We start from the raw sequence: 26902 nt of genomic DNA on the forward strand, positions 1-26902 counted from the left end.
CTGTGGGTGGGTGTGGAACCAAATTTCATTTTCACATATTGCCTCACACCAACCATGTTCCCAATATATTGCAATATACTGTTATATTCTGGTAATACCCAACCCTATTATGTGATGTGTAATTAAAGTTATTTCAAGGAACCTTTTTCTTAGTATGTGAAAGTGACCACGACCTTTTGATCACATGTCAATAGATTTGGTTTTACCCCATGTGGAAGCCATTCACAAAACAGAAGTGTTAAGCTCTTTCAGAGATCATTTATATTTGGAGAAATATCAGCATGGGCTCAAATACATGTATCACACATGGGACTAGTAAATATACATTTTAATTTATGTAATAATATTGAAGTATTTTTTTTTCCTTAAAAAAACTTTTCTGTTCAGTACCATTAAACACAAACTGTGAAATGTTGAAGATAATACAGTCTTGAAAATGTCTTGATGGCTACCCCTCCTGAAAGACTTCTTATGATGTCTAGCTGGTCCTTCAATAACAAAGGGTGCTGCAGGCACAGCCAATATGGCCATCGATCACAATGGCCAGCTTGAAATTTTTTTTACCACTACTTCTACTGAATGGATGGTCATATCCACATGGGTTTTTCATGAAAAGACTCTTTTTATGATATATAATTAGTCCTAAATGAAAATGGTGCTGATCTGACAAATAATACAGCCACAACAGTAAATAATACAGCCACAACAGCAACAGCCACAACAGCAAATAATACAGCCACAACAGCAAATAATACAGCCACAACAGCAATCTACTTCATTATGCTTCTTTCCCTGAGTAAAACATCCATGTAACTGTTCTATTGTGATTAGCCTGTCATGTAGGAAATTTCTAAAAATAGACTGCTCAAGACAATGGTTTCTGGCCCAGCTGAACCAACTTTTGTCATCTTCCTTTAAGATAATAATAATGAGGACTTTGGATTTGCCAGATGCTCAAATATATTAATTTTAGAGATTAATGTTTTAATTCATTAATGCTTTCCTTTATACATTTTGATACCTATTGTCTAGATAGTAATTATCATTTCAAGCTGTAACATGGATCTTCTTGTTGTGGGGTTTAACGCCGTTTTTCAGCACTATATAGGCTATACATGGCCGCCAGTATGGAGGAAGAAGGGAAAACCCTGGAAAGAACCACCAACGACCCATGAGAAGCTACTGGCAAGCTTTCTCATATACCCAATTAGCTGAATCTGAGACTCGAACCCACGCAGGCAGAGGTGAGATGGCAGTAATGCATAACGGAGAGCGCTTTAGACCACTAGGCCACTTGGGGGGCCCCTTAAACATGGATCTGGAGATTACAACAAGTTGGTTGTTTTCTGTGGAATATATGCAGTTGTTGCTAATTTACTCATTTCTTATTTAACCATCCTGGATGATGTACCTTATGTACTTGCTTATAAGTTGAGTCAAACTGCAAACAACAATGATCCTGATTTGCCATAGCATATAGCGACTGCAGACCAGGGTCTATGTTGTTTGCTCTACTGATTACTTGTAACAAACTGCACAGACCCAGATCTGTCAGGGAATTATGTGATAGCAGATCTGGGTCTGTACAGTTTGTGGTTGGACTCATTTTTAATCAAGTATATTATGTGTTATATGTTATAAAATAACGGTCCTGGATTTTTGTGCCCTTACTAGTCTACAAAGGCACGTGTGTAGACTCTCTGCAGCTGCTCCCTGAAAAGTAACGTAAACAAGATTGAATCAGCTACAGTTTATTTCTGAATAAACATGTTTACAAGTCAGCGCTGATTGTTGCTCTTAAATTTACTGTGAACGTAAATATTGGTTGAGACAACTCATGATACAATTTCAGAATTATGCTTTTTGAGAACCATGATGAAAATTGGTTGCTGACAGGAACTGGTAGGATGTCTGTAGACAAATTTACATTTCTATATGCACCTAAATGGAACTCCATAGGAGTGTGAAGTCTGATTACATATATAGTATACAAATTTTAAGTTTTTATTGAATGAAGCAGTTGTATTTTTATAGGGCACAGACTGAAAACCAGTCCAAACCTCAATACCATATTGAATAATAATATACCAATAACAAGATTACTGGCTTTATATTCATTATCATTCTTGCGGAGTAGTATGCCATAAAAATTTATCCATTTACAATACACATCCAGATGTAAACAGTGTGGACCCAGCTCTGCCATCACATAATAATCTGCTGATCAGGGTCTATATCGTTTCCTTAAAAAACAATAATAATAATAAATACTTTATTTAGAGAAGGTAACTCAGTTAGTTACAGAACTAATCTACCTTGAGGCCTTCTATCTGTTACATACAATATATACAGTATATACAACATGATGTGAATAATCTGACTTGACACTAGATAACTAAGTGATTTTAAAAATCAAAGTATCAAGCCTGGAACATATTCACAGACATACATGAATACTTATCATTATTTGATTATACAGTGTCAACCCTGATCTACCTTCACATGATGTGTTAGTGGAGCTTTCTCTATGTTGTTTTGGATTTCTCCTTGACCCATATGGAGAGTCTCTGAGTAACATTTTTGAAAGCCAGCTTGGGATTCCCCATTTTTGTAAGAATATGCTATCTAATTAAAGAAAGGACACCTGAGGGAACTCTCAGTGTTAAAATCCCCCCTAAAAAACCCACTGTTCACTTGAAATTTTAAGGACAAAACCTGCTTACTAGCCCATTATACTTCAGCTGATTGACATTGTGTTTTTAAATACAGTTATCTACATGTTATTATTTATTAATTAAGGCAGCTAGTATATTTTGAGTCTGAGGATATTTGGATTAAATACTGTTTTATAAACAAAAATTAGCATGTTTTGTAACTTTGAATTGCATGAAAGTATTTTGAACCTGTTTAGTGCACTGAATTGTTAGCTGTGATGACCGTAGAAGAACTAAAATATACACAGTATGACATCAACATGTTTCTCTGTTTCTACATCACTCAACCTCTTTTAAAACACCTGTCCCCAAAGGGACTGGGCAAATGGAAAATCCACGCAACTGTGCATGTCTCCGGGCCATTTCATTATTTAACTCTGTACTGTAGTTTTGTTCTTTCATGTACCATTCACTTAATTCCAATGCTTTTAGTAATTTGTTTTTAAAGTTTGCTTAAAGGGTAGTAAATTGAAAACAAAATCTACAGCTGCATTTTTTAAAATTGGGGCCTGCTCATGGTCTGGTATGGCGGTTATATAAGTAATATAAACAAACAAAGACCTGAAACGATTACTGGGATGTATATGGACTTCCTCTTTTGTGCATTTAAACAGTGGAAAGCTAAACAAATATGATAAATCCACTACCATATATACTCACAAGTCAAATCTGCAAACAACAAAGATCCTGATCTGCCATAGCATAATGCACCTACAGATCAGTGTCTGTGTTGTTTGTTCTACTGATTACTCCTAACAAACTACATTTTGCGTCAAGAGACCCAAGTCTGTGCAGTTTGCAGTTGGACTCATAAGCAAGTATATACAGTAATCTAAATTTTTGTCTTGTTTTAAAGATAATAATAAACCCTTTGCTTTTCAGATTTGGATTTCAGGTCTGACTCAGTTTTGTTCTCAAAAAACAGAAATTTGGTGTGATTTTGGGGCCAGTTTGCATTTTTACCAATTCTGCTCAGCTAAGCAGTATTTTGGTGTCAAGCTCACCTTGACAGAAGTTTAACATAGCACTCAGTGACATCAGTATATGTGTCTTTGGATACACCAAATGTTAGATTAACCGCAATGTTAAAGTTTTTTGCTTTAGTTTTATTTCAGTACCATTTTGTTCCACTTTCACCAGATTTTAGATTATAGCACAGGGCAAACTCAGCCAGGTTCTTGTTGATTCTAAACATTGTTGGCAGACTATGTCAAGACTTTTCTACACTAGTAGATGTGACTGATAAGACAGATTGGAAAATGCGAATGATTATTTTGTTTGATCATATCTTGAGAAATACATTCTATACGTATGCTGAAGTTTGAAACAAATACATGTACATGTATTAGTTTGATCTACATTGTCTTTTTATAAGAAAAGTAGGACATGTAAGGTTAGAACATGTAAAGTTAAAGACATCTCATTTTGAAACCTGTTCCACATGTAACCAGTTGAATATTGGTTATGATTTGTTCAAAGTTCATTATTGAAAATTGCTTGGACCATCAAAGTTATAATGGCAAGTGGGACATTGACTAATAAGAGGGACCAACCGTTTTCAGCTCCCCTGACTGTTAGGCTACATGAGCAAGTCTGATAGGTCTCTGCAGGACTGCCATCATATGTAATTTTCAGCTTCTTAAAATGCTAGTACAATTTTTTTTATTTTAAATTTAACAGGAGCATTTGATAGAAAGGCCTTATACAGCTCAGTAAATTATACCAACCTGCCATCAGATATGGTCACTTTGGAAATTATGCCAACCTGCCATCAGATATGGTCACTTTAGAAATTATGCCAACCTGCCATCAAAAATGGTCATCATTAGTACAAGAAAAATATCTTCAAATGACTTTTACTTAAACTCCACTCAGCAAAAGCTGATAGAATTGGACAGTATTCTTCTATTAAGGTCCTTAATTTTGTGCATCTGATCCAATTTGACATCCAGCATGGAAGCTATTGTTGCAATAGAAAAACTTCAAAATAAATTCTTCCCAATAAAATTGGATCTAATATGACAGCATCCTGGCATCAGATCTGGATTCTTTAAATTTTATACAGATAAGATCAGGTGTGGCAACCATTACTAAAGAAAATAGAAAGACATTGCAATATCTTCTCATGAACCACTGCAAACAGTATTACCAAATTTGATGATGTATCCTGCAACAATAAGGCCTTTCAGTTTGGTACAATAGCTGCTGTAACAAAAACTAGAAAAACTTTGGAAAGACTAATTAAAAAATATTGCACAAAATTTAACCAACTTGGACAGAAACCTCACTGACATCAAGGCCTTTAAAATTTGTACATATTATTCTGATCCAAAGTCGGATGTGGCTGATACGAAAAGAAACACCTTTATACGGCTTCAATCTGGAACATCTCTACAAAGAATTTTTCAGATCTTTAAAATTAGTGCAAAGAAAAATGATGTTGATTAACCATTGACAGAAAGAATCTTGCTAATCTAGATAATATCCGGTCAGGAGTTGTTGCACTGATCTACTAGGCTAACATTATCTAGGTGTGTGATCTGAGATTCATGTGTTACCTATACATTAAATCCTAGCTTTTATTGTCACCAATTACTACTAGAATTTGATTTATAGAATTTAGTACACATTCTTACTAGAATTTACTCCTTTCATGAACTGCATTCGATCAGATGTAGCTATTTATACAAAGAAACCATGAAATATAATGTATTTTCTTTTATGTGAGAGGAAACAAGTTGGCTGTCAAAAGTCATAAACTCCTGCCTCAAGCTGTATATTCAGTTTGATAAGTGCCCAAGAATAGACTGCAAGGTTTATTACCTTCTGTATCTGAATTCACATTTAGGAGAAAATTGAGGATAGTGGGTCAATATTAAATCTGACAATGGGGCAGTTGTAGAATTTATGAGCTGAGTGTGCCAATCTTCATGGTCACTGTCAAATTAGCTGCTGATTTATGAGCACAGTATGCCTATCTTTTTTTGTAATTGTCATTGTCAAATTAGCAGCCAGTTTGCACAGGTTTTTCTTTTCATCACTATAATGAACATACTGCATACCCAGCTTTAAACAGCATAGCTCCAGATCTGCCATCACAAAATACACCTGAAGAATAGAATTTGCCTTGTTTCATGAAAGCAATAAAAAATTAAAACTTTTCAGACCCTGATCTGTAACTACATTATGAAACAGCAAAACATACAATGCTTCCATTAGAAATGGTCATGTCAAAATTTGTAAATTTAATGTTTTCTTTGTGTTTATTGTTTGTAATGTTTACCTCTGTTTTGAAATTTCCTTTGACAATGATTCTATTAGAATCTAAAGCACATACACTAATTAAAAGCTAGTTTTGCACTGTTCTTCATGAGTTTTTGTTATTTGTCTTAATCTTTGATACAAATAATACCTTGCTGAATCTAGTGCAGTTGTAAGGACTGTTTATTATATGATCTAGATTCTTTTTACACACACACACACTTTAAATTACCCTTCTCAGGTACAGTGTGAGTTAACTCCCTTCAGGGAGACATACACTTGAGTATTAAAAAGTGGTAAAACTGACTGATACAGCCTTGAAATTATTAAAAATATACACTGTATTTAAGATAAAATTGCTCTCAGTTTTAAAACTATTAAACAGAAGCAGGCTAGAGTACATACAAATACAGCAAACCCATTCCCTTAACTTAATATTTAGAACTTGTCTCCTAATCTAGACTAAAATGTGAAGTATTTAGGTGTATCACAGGTTTTTTTCTAACATTGAGAATTTCTGACTACAAAAACAATAAGAAAGTTTACATTGTATCAGCAGGTAGGAGAATGTATGCATTTATAAATTTTATACACAGCCATGTCATTCCAAGCAATTAATTATATGCATGAAAATATGTAGCTGATGGTTTTTAATAAGTGCAATATAATTAAGAACAAATGATCATTAGAAACATGATATTCAGCAAAAACAAATTAATAAAACTGATATAAAGATGAAAATTAAAGATATTTAGACCAAATATTCAGATTTTCTGTTTGCAGTTGTATTTGTTATACTTGGGGTACACATCATACAGCATTCAGTTCTCTTCTATTGTCAATAGATAACTGAATGCATGCATTTTGCATACAATTAACATTTATCTTTTCAAAATATTATCACATTAGAAATATAAATTTAAAGTCTACTAAACTTAAGGTAATAATCTAGTTATGCCAAAAAAAATTAATTAATTTTGTACTATATCGGTATGATTGTCTAACCATGCTGACTCAAGGTTGCACAAACCTTAATGTCTAGGTGTGAAATTGTTATTATATATTCATTCATCTCCATTAGACTGGTCAGTCAACCACCAGAATTTCAACTATTTAATGAGTGACTTAAGGTTGGTTGCAGAAGGGTAATGGGTTTCACTTTCATACCTTCCATTACTACTTGAAGGTCCATTGGTAAAGTCCTGCTTCAGGTGATGCTGTGAGTTTCTTTCACCCAGTTATAGAGGCTTCCTTGTGTTCATTTCTGACTTAAAACTGAATTTCTCTCACTAAAGTGATCTTGCCATTTAATTGATCTGTACATTTTATCTGTTTCTAGTTATAGCTGGAGAACTGCAGTGAATCATTAGTTGGTTAGTGTGCCAGACTTCTAACTGCAGCTAGATGCAGGTTCAAATCTTGCCCTCAATTCAGCCCAGACCAGCTACATACTGCATCATTGGGCAAAGTGCATTAGTCCAGTTGCCTTCCCACTAAGTGACTTATTTTTTTTGCTGTAGCCTCAAAAATAAACTAAACTAATTTTGTTATACCTCCTCAGTACCATCATTCATGTATCTGTCATGTTTGTCAGCAATTCACACATGCCAGCTTCATATACCCATACTGTCGCATTAAGTACCAGCAAATCTAGGCGTTTGGTATTTGTTTTGTGTATGCTTTCAAATTAACAGTGTTTGCTCGGACTGACAGCACATTGTAGGATGACAGATCAAGGTCTATGCAATTAATTCTGCTTATGTTTTCATATGAAGGTAACACTCTTCGATCTGACAGTTCATTTAAGGATGGCAGATCTTTGATTATGCTAAAAAGTTGTGCTTATGTGTTTCATGCGATGACTCCAATCTGACAGCACATTATAGTTGGCATATCTGGGTGTATGCTGTTCACTTTTTAGCATGTGTTACACATGCAGCAGTAGAAAAAATACAAATAAAAGTGAGTTATGTTGAAAGTGATGCTTGAAATATTTTTATGAACAGGAAGAGGTTTCATAAAGCATGAGAGATTTTTTTTTAAAAGTACCAATATATATTAATGGGATCCCAAACACTGTCATTTTGTTGGCATCTTGAATTAAGCAGAGTTTTTTAGTAACACAGTTGCAATATTTGCTTGGGCAAGTCTATGTTTTCAAGCAGCAAATGTAATGTAGTTCACCATATTTGAAAATCTCAATAACTTCATAAATTTTGGATGTACATCTCTTGGAACACATTTATAGAAGAGTTCTTCCTATTTATTTGTTCAGTTTGTTTTAAAACTAGACATTGTCAATATTGGATGCAGATGACAATTTTTACTAAATTAGACTATTCTAGAAACCAGAAATGGACTGCATGCAGTCTGCCTGCTTGTTTACATTGGAAGATTCCATTTGTGTTGAAACACCAATAGTTTGACATTGTTAGGGATCCCTTGGTCAGAGGTTAGAAATTATAAGTCAGTGAATGAAATGACAAAGTTTTGTGCATTTTGTTTATTTTCTTGATTAGCACTTTTATAATCAGTAGGAGAGTACAAATAAATGGGAGGGTGTATGAACACCATAGAAGCAAGAATAGGGATAAATAAAAGTATATATATCTTTAACCATCCTAATAACTGGGGACCCCAGGTAACCCTTAACCATCCTAATAACTGGGGACCCCAGGTAACCTTTAAACATCCTAATAACTGGGGATACCAGTAACCTTTAAACATCCTAATAACTGGGGACCACAGGTAACCTTTAAGCATCCTAACAACTGGGGACCCCAGGTAACCTTTAACCATCCTAATAAAATGGCATCCTAGGTAACCTAGTGGAATAATAATAATATTAACAATAATAATTAATACTTTATTGATAAAGGCTAACTCATTAACTGCATCATAAGTGTCTGTGTGTGATTTAGATTTGTAATGTAGCTTTAACAATCTTTCACTCATATTGCTATGATGTCTGCAGTGTGGCAGATTATAGTCTAGCACTGGGACATCATGCCACGGACATGTATCATCATGTCCCACCCAGTCACATTATCCTGACACCAGGCTGACCATTTCTAACACAACCTCTTAATGCTGAGCACCAACTGAGGGAGCTGCTAGTACCATTTTTGTAACACTTTGGTATGACTTGGCCAGGGTTCAAACTCTTGCAACCGAGGTGGGCACTCTAACCACTTAGGCTGCATCATACAAAAGATAATAGCAATTACTATTTATTTTAACATGTCTTTAATGTTATAAATAAAAAAATTCTTTTATAATCTATTAGTAACATAGACATACTCAGAATATCTCTTTAAATACTGTAATATTTTCAGCAAATTTTATTAACAGTGGATCTAGTTCCACAGAATTGTACCTGAGTATGGAAAGCTTTTCGTAAATTGCTCTGTTTATGGTTTTGACGTAATAAGGTTTACATGTGATGTTGATCTCAACTGCTAATAAATTGCTCTGTTTATGGTTTTGATGTATTGAAGGTTTATGTGTGATGTTGATCTCAGCTGCTAATACATTGCTCTGTTTATGGTTTTGATGTATGAAGGTTTACATGTGATGTTGATCTCAACTGCTAATAAATTGCTCTGTTTATGATTTTGATGTATGAAAGTTTATGTGTGATGTTGATTTCAGCTGCTAATACATTGCTCTGTTTATGGTTTTGATGCATGAAGGTTTACATGTGATGTTGATCTCAACTACTAATAAACTGCTCTGTTTATGGTTTTGATGTATGAAAGTTTACATGTGATGTTGATCTCAACTGCTAATTTGCTGAATGAGGTCTTACCTGTACAGACCACTCACATGTCACTTGTGTCTTCATGGGTTGAATCAGGTCTTGGCTCAGCCAATTTGAGTTTGTGATAAAACTGATGAGTTGATTGAAAGGAGTAAACAGCATACATATGTTAGTCATTTGACTGACTGGTCAAGTAGGTGAAAAAAAGTGACCATTTCAATCAAGATGTGAATAAAGAAAACTTTGGTTAATTATGTGGTATAATGAATGGTGGGCCAAGTAGCATCCCTCTTAGTCAATTACAGTGACAGATGATCTATCAGGTGCTAATCTTCACCTTTCAATCACATTTTTGTATAATTTCCAACACTTAGTGTCGTATCTTGATTTAACTGACCAAAGAACCTCATTATAAAAGAGAGAAGGTAGTCCCTTTTCTTGCACCTGAATTTAGCTGTTATCCAGGAAAGTTGCCCCTCGTCAAGATTTCATTGGCTGTTATTATTGCATATTACATTAAATCAGTGGCTGGCCAAACTGCAAATAATATAGAGCCAAATATGCTATTCCATATTATGCTAACAGATCAGGATCTATGCTTCGTGCTGGAAATAATTAGTCAGCCTTGATCTTGTAGCACATTTTTGGTGATGGATCTATGTTGTTACTATTCAGAGCTGAACTTGGGTAAAAGGTACACCACCAGCTACAGTACGTATTTATTGACCAGAAAGATAAAAAGCTCATGCAGTCTCATGTTTGAGTAGGATGTCTGATCAAGATATGACTCTCTGTATTTCTAAATGAATAGCTGACAGCATTTAAGCACATACTGAATATCAATTATAAACCTGCTACATTATGATGGATTCAATTGACTGCATGATCATCTGGGTGGTGATGGAATCATACCATAGGCTTTTCTAAACCCTTAGTCTAGGGTGACAATACAATAGTATCAGTAAACAGTTTATCATAACATGATCACTGAAGATACTATTTGGAACAAATGTTATATAGATCAAATGTATACTTGTTTTGTGCTAAGACCAGCATTATTTAGTTTTACTAGTCAGTGTCCAAAAGAGTTGATAGACTTGCATTAGACATCTCTTAAAATTTGATTGCTATAGCTGGGTCTCCCAAACTTCGTGTAGGAAAGTCATGAAATATGGCACATAGTTTCTAAATTCTAAGGTCTAGTTGGTACTTAGTGAAAATAGTACCCCTTGAACTTCCATTGTGGCCAATCTTGCTATTACTACTTTTCCATTGAGAGATGGTCATATCAAATATGGGGTTTTACCTAAATATTCTTTATGACATTTAGATGGTCCTAAATTAAATAGTGCCAATCTGACATACAGCATGATCTCCATGGTAACTATCTTGAAATCTTGTTATCACTATTGAACAAATTACCTGCATATCAACATAATATTGTTTTCTCTAAAACATTGTTTGAACAGTTTTTGAAAAAGCCTAATGGATTTGTAAGGTAACCTTGGAAACTTCTTGAATTTTAAAAAAGTTGTATTTTTTTTTATATCCTTGTAAAGTCATTTAATTTCTTTGAAAAAAATCCTTGAAGTTTTATAAACAAACTTATCAGAGGATATATAAACACTTAAAACTTAACCAAATAATTTCACCTCGGGGTTAAACCAATAGTCCATGCTTGCAGTTTTGCACATCAAGTTGATCAACAAAGTGACATGTATATATAAAAACATACTTTGACTAGGCTTTGTATTTAGTTGCTGTTATGAGTCTATGCTCTTAAAATAAGTAATAGAAAAGAGTGAAGACAACAAGCTTTGTAAAATTTAACATAATTTAATTTCCTAGAATACAAAGTGAAAAATGAGAAAAAAGAACTTATGGTATTGTCAATATAATCCCAAAATAATCCAAAAATTAAAGCACAAGTCCTAGTAACAAAAAGTCTTGAATAAAACTCAGTTCAAAATCCCCCAAAATGATTTAAAATTGAAGGCAATGACATGTCTGTTATGGTCTACGAAGTAATGATGTGTCAACAGTCTCTTGTTGAATCACAGAAATATTATTCCAGGTTTGAATTCTGTATAAATTCCAATGAATATCTTTGTCACGTTTGCTAAGCCCAGGTATTAAAACATGTATAATTGCCATGGACATGTGTTTGATGTCTAAACATTGCCTCAGGCTAGAGTTAATCTCTTATGCAAGGTTACCGTCACCTGCCTGAGAGCGTAATCTTGAATCGACACAGGCAAAAGATCCTGTCAACTTTACAAAGGCTTGCCATATCACACCTACATGTTAAAGGTTTGTTCAGAAATCAGAAGAAACCTGCATGGTGAATGGGGCATGTTCTCTTTTGTCCCCATTTGGACAGACAGCGAGAAGGACATTATAGCTTCCTAACTTGCAAGCAAAAGGTCAGTAGTTCTCCTAGGAAGATTGCTGAGCAAATAGGATTACTCTGAGAAAGCCAATCATAATTTAGCATAAAACTTAGAAACAAATTCAAAGTAAAAATAAGGCTTCAAAAAGGTAAGTGAGTTATTTGCTCGATTTTTGCAGAATATTACGCCATCATAATTGTAATTATTTGTAGTATGTATACTTAATTACTAGCATCATTTAGTATGTAGAATTACCCTTGTAGTGTTTCATTTACATGTGTATTTGAGAAATGGGCTTGAGATTATGTAGAGAATTATGTAGATTGTAAGCTTGTGGTTAATTTTGTAAGATGCTATTATGTTACTTCATATTTATTAATGCATTATATTAAAATTTACACATGCTTGAATTGTGAGTTTGGAAAATGTTTGAAGTATATCAGATTAGTTACTATGGATATATGGTTGTATCAGAGCATGGATATTTGAATATTTGTATACTTTGTATGAGTTGTAATGTAAAGAAATGCATCTGATTGTTGTGATATTGTTTAGTATAATGGGATTTAGAATATGTACTGATGTGATGCAGATTATTGATGTATGTATGAGAAGTAATTGATACCATGCTTTTATTATGATGTTTTACCATACAAGATTGGATGAAGATTTCAACATGAATGAATGCATGACCGAAGAAATTAAATTGCAATTATCTGGGTGTAGTGTGAGATGAGAGAGCTAAGGAAAAATATTCTACCATCGTTGTGTTTTCACTGGAAGCATTTTAGGGGACAGAACTTCTGGTTCAGTTGAGACCCGAGTCTTCAAGAGGTGGAGACAGAAGTGAGACTAGCATAGCAGTTGGAGTTGACCAAAGTCTAGTCAGTGGAGAGAAGGTGTATAGAAGGTGGAGGGGGAGAAAGTGGAGAAGGAGTATAGAGAAGTCTTGGAGGAGAAGGAATTTGGAATACTACTAATGAAGTGATGTAATAGGCTCTTACAGGGTTGAGTGGAAGGAGAGTACTTGGGAAATTTGAATCATTTGAATATTGAATTGTTATTAAATTGTTATTCATTGAATTTCACTTTTTTTGTATATTCAGTCATTTAACGATTGGCACTGCTGACTGGGGGCTCGGAGCTGTACATCTGTCGTTCACTAATTTAACTTCCAACCCAAATTGAGCCTGGGTGGGACTTCTATAATAATTTAAATAAAATATTGGGAGCACCCCATCCAAACCATAACAACTGTCAGTCTTTTTCCAAGAATTTTGTGTGTGTATGTGTGTGTGTGTGTGTGTGTGTGTGTGTGATTTGGATTTTTAATGTAGCTTTAACAATTTTTCAGTCATATCACTACAATGTCTGCAGTGTGGCAGTTTATAGTGATGTCTAGCACTGGGGCATCATGCCGCAGACATGTAGCATGATGTCCCACCCAGTCACATTATCCTGACACCAGGCCAACCAGTCCTAACACTAACCTCTTAATGCTGAGCACCAAGTGAGGCAGCTGTTAGTACCATTTTTGGTATAACTTGGCCGGGGATCGAACTCACGACCTCCCGCATCTGAGGCAGATGCTCTAACCACTAGGCCACCAGAGCGGTACGAGAATTTTGCCAGAGCACTTTTGTATTTCCATAGAAAATAAACACTTGAATTCAATAATTTGAAGAAAATAAAATTCAGCCCAAACAGGTCACAACATAATACAACTTAAAGTGCTAGATGTTACAGCATGACTGGTAAAATCCTCACAGTCACAAGAAAATATAGAAAATATAGTTCTCTGCTTGACCTCAGGTCACAATTTGCATTTTCTAAAAATAACCATTACCTAATGGAAAATAACATTCTAGAATGATCAAATGAGCCTTGTTTATTACAACACAATAGCCTATAAAATTCACTTAGGAATCTCCAAAACCCTGACCATGATCAACATATTTACGTCTTGTTGTTTACCTGAAACATAATTTTGATAATAAGCTCGTACATATAGAGAATAATGAAGCTATTATTAGTTGTTTACATAAATGAAATAAAAATAATAAAAATGGTCAATCAGATCAAGAAGAAATGAACTCATTTTTGGACAAGGTCAAGTCCAGCAAGCAATGTTACATTTCAATAACATGTAATGAAATTTAAAAAAATTAAAACTAACAGACAAACAATTAAATTAAATATACATAACAGTTGCATTTTGAACTTAGTAAAGAAGTTCATAGTAGGCAGTCATATACTGATTTCAAAGTCATTTGGCTTGACTTAGTTTTCCATCTGTGACAGCTTGTGAGTTTCATAACACAAACTACTAGGAAAGGATTTTTATCAAAACCCTGTTTGTGAATACTTCTGATGAATATCTTGAACGATGCCACTTAAATAATAAAAATTTCCCACCAAGAATATTAATTTCCAGTGGCATAGCAAGAAATTCTGCCCCCCTCCGTTCCTATAGACTGCTCATCCATGGGCAGTCAACGAATACAGAATCTCGTTACTATTAGAGTGTCTGCAGGTGTTGCACAGGTGTATCCATTTTATAAATGCATTGTCCACGGAACCAAAACAGGGTAGGATGCTAGTTACCTGTCACTGTCAGGGAATTTTAAAGATGGCAGATTCTCTTCAGAGGGCACCTGCTCTATGAATTGGGCATTTTTACATGCTCCATTGGTGCATTTATGGCAGTGTTTGCACTTAAGTGAAAATTTGAAGTTAATGAAAGTAAATTGATGACCAAAATGTACATGTTAAATGTTACCATATGCTTTGTATTACACCTCAGGCTGGAGATCTAGGACATGGTAGCTGCATTTTTCCAATCACTGTCATCTCACCTCTGTCTGTGTAGATTCAAGTCTTAAGCTTGGCCAATGCAGTCATGTGAGAAAGCTTGCCAGTAGCTTCCCATGGTTCATTAGTTCCTACCAGTGTTTTCCCCGGTTCTTCCTCTACCAGTTATACTGGCTGCCATGCATAGCCTTTCATGTGCTTTGAAATGGAATTAATCTTACAACAACAACAATAACTGTGCTAAGGAGGAAGCTGACATATTTGTGTTCATATATATTAGAAACTCTTTTAAAACATTTCTTTAAATTTTACTGCAGTATATTCCCCTTTTAATCATTGGACTTTGCTGTTTGCATGACTGAAAATTTTAAACTGGTAAAAATAAGAATTTTTAATTCTTATCAGGTTAAGATTTAGCACAGAGTTTAAGCAAACCAAAGACAACTTTGCTCTTATAATTGTTTACCATATGTACTTGTGTACAAGTCAGATTAAACTGCAAGCTGCATAGACCAGGGTCTGCCATCACATAATGCAATGGCAGATTTGGGTCTATGCAGTTTGTTAGGAGTAATTGGTTTAACAAATAACATAGACCCTGATCTGCTGGTGTATTATATAATGGCAGATCAGGGTCAGTGCAGGTTACAGTCAGTTGGACTAGAATTATAAGCAAGTTCAATTCAAATGGTATCTGAAATGTAGCACTGTGTGAGCCATCTGCATGGCAAAGTTAGTTGTGATTTTTCAAGATAAAGAAAAAATATTTTAAAATCTGGATAAATAAGACAAATTACCCTGCAAAAATACACATGATCCTTCAAATTTTCTGTAAAAAGTATGGACATGTGTTATAAATAAGAAAACAGATGTCTTTTCTATACAGTATTTCTTAGCTCATACAAGCGTCTTTGGACGCCTCTACTCCATTCGCATGGAAGCGCCTTTTGACGCCTCTACAAGATTCGCATAGAAGCGCCTTTTGACGCCTGCAGTAAACACCAGTCATTTTGAGCTAGTTTTCGTAGCGCCACCTTCGGGGAAAACCCCCCTATTACATACTACATTCATTTCTGCGAATGATAATTACGTCAGATCACGTGGTCACTATTCATGCACTGGTCGATATCTGCTATTTAAAGTAACTGGACGTAATCTCCACTCTCCAAAATGGCAGCCGCGAATTTCATTCAGTACGTACAAAGTTTTCACGATTAGAATAACAACCACGAAAGATTCAATAAATTAGGTAAAGTCTCTGATATTGATGTAGGCAGCAATTAGTTTTTATAAATTATCAAATTCAGATGACTTAGTGATATAGACGCACATGAAAACCTTGTAAATTTCGAGTATCGGAAATGGCAGCTACGGTTGGTAAAGCGGCCTCACGGACATGACGGTGAACGAGTTCTCTCAAGATTTTGAAGCACATAAAAAATTTTTCTCTGGAAAATAATTACACAGCTATAACAATCAGACATTACTCTTAAATTTTTCCACATATATTATATGTGTACCAAAAATGTAAAATGGTTAAAATTGTTGTTAAATGTAACATACACTAAATTGCTTAACAGTTCACAGGCAGGATTTCATTCAGTACTCACGAAGTTTTCACGAGTAGAATCACAACCACGAAAGATTCAATAAGCTTGGTAAAGGCTCTGATATTTATGTAAGCAGCAATTAGTTTTTATTGATTATCAAATTCAGATGACTTAGTGATGCAGACGCAGACGAAAAACGTAAATTTCGAGTATGGGAAATGGCAGCTACGGTCGGTCACGCGACCTCACTGACATGACGGTGAACGAGTTCTCTCTCGATTTTAAAGCACATAAAATATTCTTCCGTGAAAAATAAGTACACAGCTATAACAATCCGACATTACTCTTAAATTTTTCCACATATAATATATGTGTACCAAAAATGTAAAATGGTTAAAATTGATGCTAAACGTAACAACACTACATTGCTTAACAATTCACAGGCAGGATTTCATTCAGTACTTACGAAGTTTTCACGAGTAGAATCACAACCACGAAAGATACAATAACCTTGGTAAAGGCTATGATATTTATGTAAGCAGCAATTAGTTTTTATTGATTATCAAATTCAGATGACTTAGTGATGTAGACGCAGACGAAAAACATGTAAATTTCGAGTATGGGAAATGGCAGCTATGGTCGGTCACGCGGCCTTACTGACATGACGGTGAACGAGTTCTCTCTCGATTTTATAGCACATAAAATATTCTTCTGTGAAAAAAATTTACACAACTATAACAATCGGACTTTACTCTTCAATTTTTCCACATATAATAGATGTCTACCTAAAACGTAAAATGGTTAAAACTGCTGTTAAACGTAACACCACTACATTGCTTAACAATTCACAGGCATGCCTATGCGGATGCGGTCTGCTAGGTAACAGGTGTTCTATTTATAGCGTGCTGCACTTTGTCACTATGCTCTATGAGGTAAAGGGATATTCTAAAGTATTGTTGCTAGCCACAGATGATAATCTGATGTGCTCCTTTACCACCCATAGCCCCATGTGCTCAGATTTCCTCATTTTTCAAAAGTATGTCAACAAGACAGTATATCAGTCTCCTACACTTCAATGAGAGTGCTGATTTTGTTAATTGGCAAGTGCCTGTGCTTGCAAGAGAATTTTTATTGGCTTATTCATTTAGCATTAAAGGTCATGCTAGGTGACCATGTAAAGTAAAATAGTAAATTTACTTGCTCTTGCAGTGATTGATCAAGCAGGGTTTTGCATATTCATGAGGAAATTTCTGCACAGATGGCCATGGGTGAGAAAGAAGCTTAGTGCATTATTGGCCATTGTTTGTGATGATGAATTAGGAAAAGAACACTGATTACAACTTGTAGTGCTGCTTATTGGACAGTACTGGATGAAAGGCATGAATAGAAATAAGTGCAGAGAGCTTTCCTGATTTTAGACATAAGTGTATTATTCTCCGTACTTTACATACTTTCATAATATCGCTAGTGCTGGTGATAATTAGTGTAAATAGGATTATCTTTATAAACTCTCCCATTAGCTAATGATAAATGGTTTTACATTAAGATTTATCTTCCTGTCTTGGTCATTATACAATGTGTTTTGGCCATATGACTTAAAACAAGCACAGCAGAAACTACACATTGTATTATTAGCGTAATTCTAATGGTTAGGAATGCCTAGATTGCATTATTATAATTAAAAATAGGTAAATATATTTAATCAACTGCCACTAGAACAAACAATCTAGTTTTCATTTCCAAAACCATCATAGAGACCTGTTTATTGTTAAAATTGACTCCTTGAACTTTATTTTGTGAAAGTGAGGTTATTCACCCATGACACCAGTGACCATTATGGTTTGAATATTTGACCACTATGGTGTGAAGAAATCTCTGCAGGTGCTTTCTGTGCATTTATATGGTTATTTCAAAATAGTTTTGGACTTTGCCATATTATAGCTAAGTTTCATTATGAAAATGTAATTAGATACTTTCAGGAGGTAGAATTAATTCTGATGTATAGTTTCTTTCATGTGTATTTAAAGTAATATGATCAACATACATGTTATAATGACCATAATAGATACATAAAATCTCAACAGAAATAATAGTTGTGGCTATTGATGGCCCAAGTGCTATTTCAGGGGTGTCAAACATATAACCTGCAGGCAGACCACATCTCTTGTTAGTGTCAAATTTGTATGCTTGTCATAATTCATGATATGTATGGCCCCCCAGTCAAGTACAGTTATATCAGATCTGAACCACCATGAGTTCACATCTCTGTTGTATTTCCTACAGCTTTTGGGAACTATTTATGGCCCACATTCTATTGCATACAATTTGTGGAAGCTATTTACGGCCCTTATTCTATTGCATACAACTTGTGGAAAATATTGATTGCCCACATTCTATTTCATACATCTTTTGGAAACTATTGATGGCCCACATTATATTGCATACAACTTGGTAGAAGCTATTCATGGCCCACATTCTATTGCATACAATTTGTGGAACCTATTGATGGCCTACATTCTGTTGCATACAACTTGGCAGAAGCTATTGATGGCCCACATTCTATTGCATACAACTTTGCAGAAGCTATTGATGGCCCACATTCTATTGCATACAACTTGGCAGAAGCTATTGATGGCCCACATTCTATTGCATACAACTTGGTGGAAGCTATTGATGGCTCACATTCTATTGCATACAGCTTGGGGTAACTATTGATGGCCCACGTTCTGTTTCATACAGCTTGAGGAAGACATCTTTTCAAATACACTTTAGATCATAATTGACTTAATTATTACAGTATAGAGAGTTTAGTCCAGTTGCAAACTGCACAGACCAGATCTGTCAGTGCATTATACACCAGCAGATCTGGCTCTGTGTAGTTTGTTATGAGTAATCAGTAGGACAAACAACAGTCTGCCATTATGTTTTGTTTGCATTTGGACTTGACTTAAAAACGAATTTAATTCATATTCTCACTGTTCATTAAATGTTGTTAGATGGTTGAATGGCTAGGATTAAATAATGCAGATTTTTTAAAACTATTTTGACATGCTCATTTTTTCTCATCATTTTTTGACAACCTATTTTAAAATCTCCTTTATCACATGGAAATTACCCACACAACACTAGCCAGGTATGTATTTTAATTTTTTTTCCTTCATATTTAATCCTTAAGTTGGTTAAATGTCAAGAAGTGGACTTCTGTTGGGTTGGCCAGTTTTAAGAAAGCAGACATCTCTTGGGTTCATCAGTTGTAAGGAAGTGGACATCTCTTGTTTCAGAGAAACAAAGCAATTATTTAGAATTTTGTTCAAATTGTTGCTACACAGGCCTAAGTATATTTTGTTTTTTGTTGTTTTTGTTGTTGTTGTTTAGTTTGTTTTGGCTGGTTTTAATGGAACCTTTAACATAGTATGGGTCATATCATGTTGAGAAAGCAAAGTGACCTTCCCAAGGACACACCAAGTCAGCAGTGGCATGACTGGTGTATAGCCCATGACCTTTGGGTTATGAATCTGATGCTCTACCAGCTGCTTTTGTAGCTCCCTACCTAATTTTGGGCAATAGGATAACCAGATTATAAATTGAAACCAGTCAGAATAATAATGCTACTGCTATGTAAATTCCATTGGCTGTGCTTAACATGTCAATCAGTTGCAAAATTACTGTAGTAATAACTGATTTAAAACATTCATGTTTGATTTACCTCAAGGCCCAACAATTCATTTTTTTGACATTTAAATTGATTAATCACACTCGTATTACTCATTGTGTGGTAGGACTGAATGCACAGTCTTCTCCCATAAACCCATCCCCTGTTTTGACCAAATCTTTATTTAATAAATCCGTGCTCATTTATAAGCTACCTGCATTTCCAATAATTTTGTCCAGCCTGCCAGGGCTTAATTATGACAGGAGAAATACTATAACAACACTTTTTAGCATTTTGTAGTCTCAAATAAGTATGCTATAATATATACGGTAATTTTTACCTGTAACATAGCTGTTATCCATAACTCAAAAGTTTAAAAAGGTTAATAATGTTATTAATTGTAATTTTGGTCTATACTTGACCTATATTGCATAAAACGTTGACATATGTATGGAATAGAATGTATGATATTTTTTGTGGCATGATTTAATGGTCACCTTTACCTTCAGATGCCACCTATTTAATGATGAATGGAAGATGTAAAAATACTTTTCACAGATCAAATATCACAGGGATGCGAATCATAGGCTTGTAATGTGACACCATTCTGAGTTATTTTCTATTGCATTTTCTCAAATAGGTTTTCAGATTAAAATAGTAATGTATAGCTCCCAGGTATATTCACCCTGATGTAAAATGAAACTTAGATGGAGAGATGTTATTCTTCTCCCAGATGGCACAACATTCGTATCATTTAATGGCTCTAAAGATACATTCAGTCACATTTAGCATTTGTACTTGCTTACAAGTCAAGTCCAACTGCAAACTGCACATGCCCAGATTTGCTGTTGCATAATGCATGAGATCTGGATCTGTGCAGTTTTTTTTAGGAGTAATTAGTGGATGTAATTAGTAATTAGTGGATGCAGTGAAGCTTTAGCTGAAAAATTTATGTTTTAAAGTATATTTGAAAAGGAATGTTAAATAATCCTTTACTAAATACCCAGTGGATGTGAAAATATAAAACATAAAAGTTGTTGTGTCTTTTCCTTATTATCTATTCTTATCTGTCAATTCCTTATTAACTATTCTTATCTTCAGTAAAATTGTAAATTATATTGCAGATCTGTAGTGAAGGAAACTAGTGTTGAAAGGTGGTTTTGCACCAAATTGAAAGTTTTATAAATGCCCATAGTACCCTGCCATATACAGTGAATTTGATGTTCTAAATCTTTTTGTTTTGATGGTATACTTGAATTCATCCCCATTTCTATATTTCAAAGTATGTGACAGTCAATGCTTGTCTGATAGTCTTTGCTATACTTTTTTCAGTCGAACACAAGCCCAAAAAAGGAAACAAAGAAGTAAAGAAATACAAATAAACTCTTACCAACTTTCAGCTGGTGATTTGTAATCATTGTTAAATAAATTCCTTTGCACTTGCACATCTTTATCATTTCATGCCTTAGCAAAACATCGTATAAGCCAGTAGATATAAAGAAGTTGTCATGAATCTGTTTATGTTTTGAAGCTGAACTTTAGTGAGTTATAATCTTTGTTGAAACAAATAACCGTAGTCTTTTTCTTTGCATTAGTAGATTGCACTGAAATAAACACTAACCTATCCAGTTATTGCTCCATTATGCAGAGCAATACACTTTGCGACAATGTAGACCAGAGTTTGAGTCACAGCAGACTGTTCTAACACATTAAAGTTTAAGTAAAGTGCTCCCTAGTTAAAGCAGTGCTCACAAGAACCATAAAGTGACCCATAATAAAGTCTATAATGTTGAATAAAAACATCAATATATGGTATTTAATGCAGTAAAATTATATTATCATTGGTTCTTATGAGCTAAAAACTAAAATTATATGCAAAATTTGAATAGCCAACAATTATAGTTAAGCAGTTTAATGGGATTCATAGCCACACCCACATTATAAGAAAACAGAATGCATAAAGTTTTATAGTGAGGGACCACTAAGAGGCTTTATAGTGAGGGACCACTGAGAGTTTTATAGTGAGGGAGCACTGTGAGGCTTGATAGTGGGGGATCAGAGGTTTTATAGTGAGAGACCACTGAGGGGCTTTATAGTAAGGGGCCACTATGAGGCTTTATAGATGTAGATCACAAGTTTTATAGCAAGGGACCACTGAGGGCTTTATATTGAGGGACCACTGTGAGGCTTGATAGTGGGGGATCACAGGTTTTATTTTGAGGGACCACTGTGAGGCTTTATAGTTGGAGATCACATGTTTTACAGTAAAGGACCACTGAGGGGCTTTATAGTCGGATATCACATGTTTTATAGTGAGGGACCACTGTGGGGCTTTATTGTAAGGGACCCCTGTGAGGCTTTATAGTCAGATATCACAGGTTTTCTTGTGAGGGACCACTGTGGGGCTTTATTGTAAGGGTCAACTAATTGTTCTTCCTAGGTCATTTGTTTGCTGATAGTTCTAAAATTTTCTCTTTGTCAAAGACTACATGCCATCAAGAGAAATCAAAACCATTAGCAATTTTAACATTAAGTTCATATTAAACACAATAGGCAAAGCTTAATTCATTCAATCTTTGAATGTATGCATCAACAATGGTTAATGTTTTGGATTCAAGTTTTTCTGTATGGCCACAAGTCCCAAAGCATGCAAGACTCATAGTCAGAATGGTGAGGGTTCAATTTACACCCCTGTATCAACCTGGACTAGCTAACACGATGAATCCTTAGGAAAAACACTGAACTCCACTTGTACTCTACACAGTATGACTTTCATGTATTACAATGCCAAAAAATGCCAAATCATACAAGATCTTAGTGTTTGGTTGTATCATAAAACACAACTACATACATTCTTTGTATTGGAATGCTTCTTTAAAAAAATAACTTTTGATGTTAATAATGTGCTATATTGTTAATAATTGGCATGGTTATATCAGCAGTTACAATACATAATTACTGACTTCTCAAATTTCATGTGATCACTCTTTGGAAAATTTTGCACTTGGTGCTATATGTTTTTGTTTTTTGTTCACACCTTCCAGTTCAGGGATGGGGGATAGGAAGGGTTTACTACAGTTGAATCAAAATGTATAGTGAGCTGGAAATGATCAATTTTAGTACTCATGCATAACTGTGGTTAAACATTGCCTTGAGTCACCTGCAGTTGGATTTTAAACAAGGTGTATAAATAAAATACTCAACACATGTGTTTTCTTAATAAATGTTCTGAGTCCTGCTAGTGACATCATTTAATGTTTGTTGTTTGTTTCCTGGACACTAGCTTCATATTCATAGCAAACTCCATGTGTTTTTTTGCTTTTTTTATTAGTTTTTTGTTGTACTTTAAACTTGTGGAAAATACAAGTAATACATACAAGAAATTAGTGACAAATTGGAGAGACATTCTAACAGTATATTTATTTATTTTCTGAAATGTTTCATTAGTGTCTTATTAATATATAAAATGTATTGAATTTTCCCATTTTATTTTTTCATGCATTCATCCAGTGGGTCACAGTGGCCTTATTACTCCAGATCCAGATACTGTTAACCTTGACCTCTGATTTAGCATATTTACCTTAACATCAAAGGACCAAATATCCTCATGTATAAGTAAAATCAAACTGCAAACTGCATGGACCCAGATCTGTGGTTGCATAAAATACCAGCAGATCCAGATCCATGCACTTTATAAGGACTAATCCATAAAATCAAACAAAGACTATGATCTACTTATGCATTATGAGATGGCAGGTCAGGTCCTATGTTGGTTTCATTTGGATTCTGCAACTTGTAAATGGGTACGGTACAAATTTATGTCCAGACAATCATACATTTAATATAATTCCACTTTATTGTAAAATTCTGCCTTCATTGAATACATTTGATTGGTTTTAACTAGAGCACTTTTTATTCTTGATGTTTACAAGAACATTTTACACTTGTATTGTACACATCGTATATGTCTTATTCAAACAACTTTTTAATGCACACTGTCTGCAGAAATTTATTATCTTTTAAATGATACTTAAATTTTAAAAAATATATACAAAATGACAATGCCAGGTTTATTTCCATGCCAAAAATCAACTATGTGTCCATGAGAGTTAACAGAATAAAAAGAAATGATAATACATGTACCAGTTTTATGTTGAAAATCAGCGATGTTTGCAGTGTTGTTGTTGTTGTTTTGAGTTTAATGCCATTTCTCAGCACAGGAGAGGCTATATATGGCAGCCAGTATACCTGGTCAAGGAAAAACCTGGGAAAACCCTGGTAAGAACCACCAACCCACTGGATGACACTGACAAACTTTCACACATACCTATGGCTGAGCGCAAGACTTGAAGCATTGCAGACAGGTTAGATTTTAGTGATTTGTAAAGGCGAGCACTTTAGACCAATCAAGCACAGCAAAATTAGAAAGGGGACAAATAAACACTGGCAGCATGTTGTAAAAGTCACACATAAATAGCCATTTTTGTATCATTCACTTGCTTTTGAACTGTGCTCATACTGTAAGGGGGGGGGGGCTCACCAATTATTATGTACTTTTGAGAGGGTGACTTACATAAGGTGAAGTTGTTTGCATATAAAGCATGCACAGTGGAGAGAATGTTAGCATACCTCTATGCTACTTTGATGTAATGTGCTGACATTTCTTTGGATATTGTACTTATGGAAATTGTACGTGATTAAGAGACACTGTTAATTAAAATGTCTGCTCCCTTGTGCTAAAACAAATCAGCCTAATTAGTCTAAAGTACACCATCTTTAGCACCTATTAAAATTGGGAAAATGAATTTTGACCAACTAGACAATACCAGCTTCTGAAAGTGCAATGGATGGATGAATTACCAAATATATAAAATGTATTAAAAAAAGTTATCAGCTCTTTTTCTTAACAATTTACCTTTGAAGTCCAGGAAGTGAAAATGACCAAGTGGAGTTAGTAGTATTTTGAAAGGTGCACATCTGGAGTAAGGCCAAGCTGTATACTCTATAACCCATATTACACCTGTCACTCATACACCAAAATAAAGGGAATTAAAGGTTCTTTGCACAATACCTAAGATATACAAGGTCTTTTTTAAATAGCCAATATAACCAGTGGGGACATCCAGGGAAATGCTTTTTCTCTAAAATTCTTACCCCTGTGCAAAATAGGAAACTATAGAGCGCTACCTAGGCCAGTCCAAAGTCATTAAGATGCTTTATTTATCACTTGGACATGATGGGCATGCTTCTCACTGATCAAGATTACTTTGAGCTTTCATAGTGAATGAACTGAAAAGAATTAAAGACTTTCTCAGTTTCTCAAGCTGAATTCTTTAGTCGTTGAAGGTGACAACCGATGATTATCTGATATAAATGCATTCATGTGAAATGATTGAAATGAAACTAATGACCATGACAATAGGGTTTTTTACCTTTGCACCTAATGCCAGCACCAGATTGATAGTTGAGCCAATCAAGTGTAAAGAATGTACAAGAAAATGGAATGATTACACTGCTTTTATCTGGAATAAGAAGGCTGGCTTCAAAACAACTGAAATGAAAAAATATGATTTCATTTTCCTAACAAAAATGCAGCAGTTTAAAAGAAAACACCCATGTTGGGGCTACTATATCATTTAGGCAATGTTATTTTAATTCTAATGCAAACATTCTGATATTAAATGAGATTGTTAATTTAACAATAATTGAGTATCAATGACAACCACTACTATAACTTTATTACAGTAATTTAATGGAACTTCAGCTAAATATTCATAATTATGGTGATGTAAGAAGCTAGTAATGATTGAATAATAGGCAGGTCACCCTGAACATGGAAAGGGACCCATAATCATGGCCTTTTCTTGGACAGCTGGAGAGACACTGCTTATATAGGGACTATAGGTGGAGAGACACTGCTTACATAGGGATCATTAGAGAATCTAAGTCTGCTGTCACAACCAAGCACATGCAGATCACTGGTTGCAGAAGCACTCTAGAGGAGAAGGAACAATGAACTTTCATACTATAAAATGTATTAAAAATGAAGTGGATGCTCACTAATTACAAAAGTTAAATGGCATTAAAGATTATAAAGGACTACTTGATCTGTATATATTTTTTACATGGTGATAAGTTTTTTCAGGCCTTTCCAAACCATCATTTGTTAATTTTATTACAAATTGTATTGCTATTATTTATTACAAAACATTTTGTAACAGTGTCATGAAATAATGATGAGATCAATGATTATAGGCCAGTTCTGATATATGATTATATATTATTACATTATGTGCATCCTGGGTCATTTTTGCCATCTCTTCTAGTTTACCTGTATCAATATTTTTTTTTAAAATGAACCATTTTATTTTCTTGCCATCTTGTTTTCTTGGTTTGTTTGCTATTTCTGTGGTAATATTTATTGTGAACAGGTGAAATTTGCTTAGTTTTGTGGTAAAAGCAAAAACTAGAAATTAACTATGAATTAACAATTGTAAAGCTTATACTCGCAGACATTCTTATTATATTTCACAGTGCTGCTAGAAATAACAGAATAGTCAATACATGTAACATCAATATTTTGGAAAGTTGTAAAAATAACGCTCACATTATCATAAAATATACCATTTAATATACTGTACATAGATTATTACTTATATATATGATTCTCAGTATTTTCCCAGTGGTAATAATTTTTTGATCTAGTGATATTGGTTTCTTGGGCAATTTATACTTGAGTATTTTCATGGTATTGTTGAAATATT

The 26902-nt window shown here is 34.5% G+C and overlaps 1 long non-coding RNA gene across 1 annotated transcript; it reads right to left on the bottom strand.

Annotated features, from left to right (window-relative positions):
* Positions 1–1866: 1866 nt before the first annotated feature.
* LOC149787670 (uncharacterized) lies at positions 1867–25592 on the bottom strand. The gene is made up of 3 exons (XR_016424374.1): positions 25054–25592; positions 4442–4517; positions 1867–2243 (listed from the first exon to the last, which is right to left on the bottom strand). It is a non-coding gene; the product is annotated as an uncharacterized LOC149787670 (long non-coding RNA).
* Positions 25593–26902: the final 1310 nt, after the last annotated feature.

This window comes from Sinohyriopsis cumingii, chromosome 11 (assembly GCF_028554795.1).
Source record: "Sinohyriopsis cumingii isolate HCF-2022 chromosome 11, ASM2855479v2, whole genome shotgun sequence".
Classification (NCBI taxonomy): Eukaryota; Metazoa; Mollusca; class Bivalvia; order Unionida; family Unionidae; genus Sinohyriopsis; species Sinohyriopsis cumingii.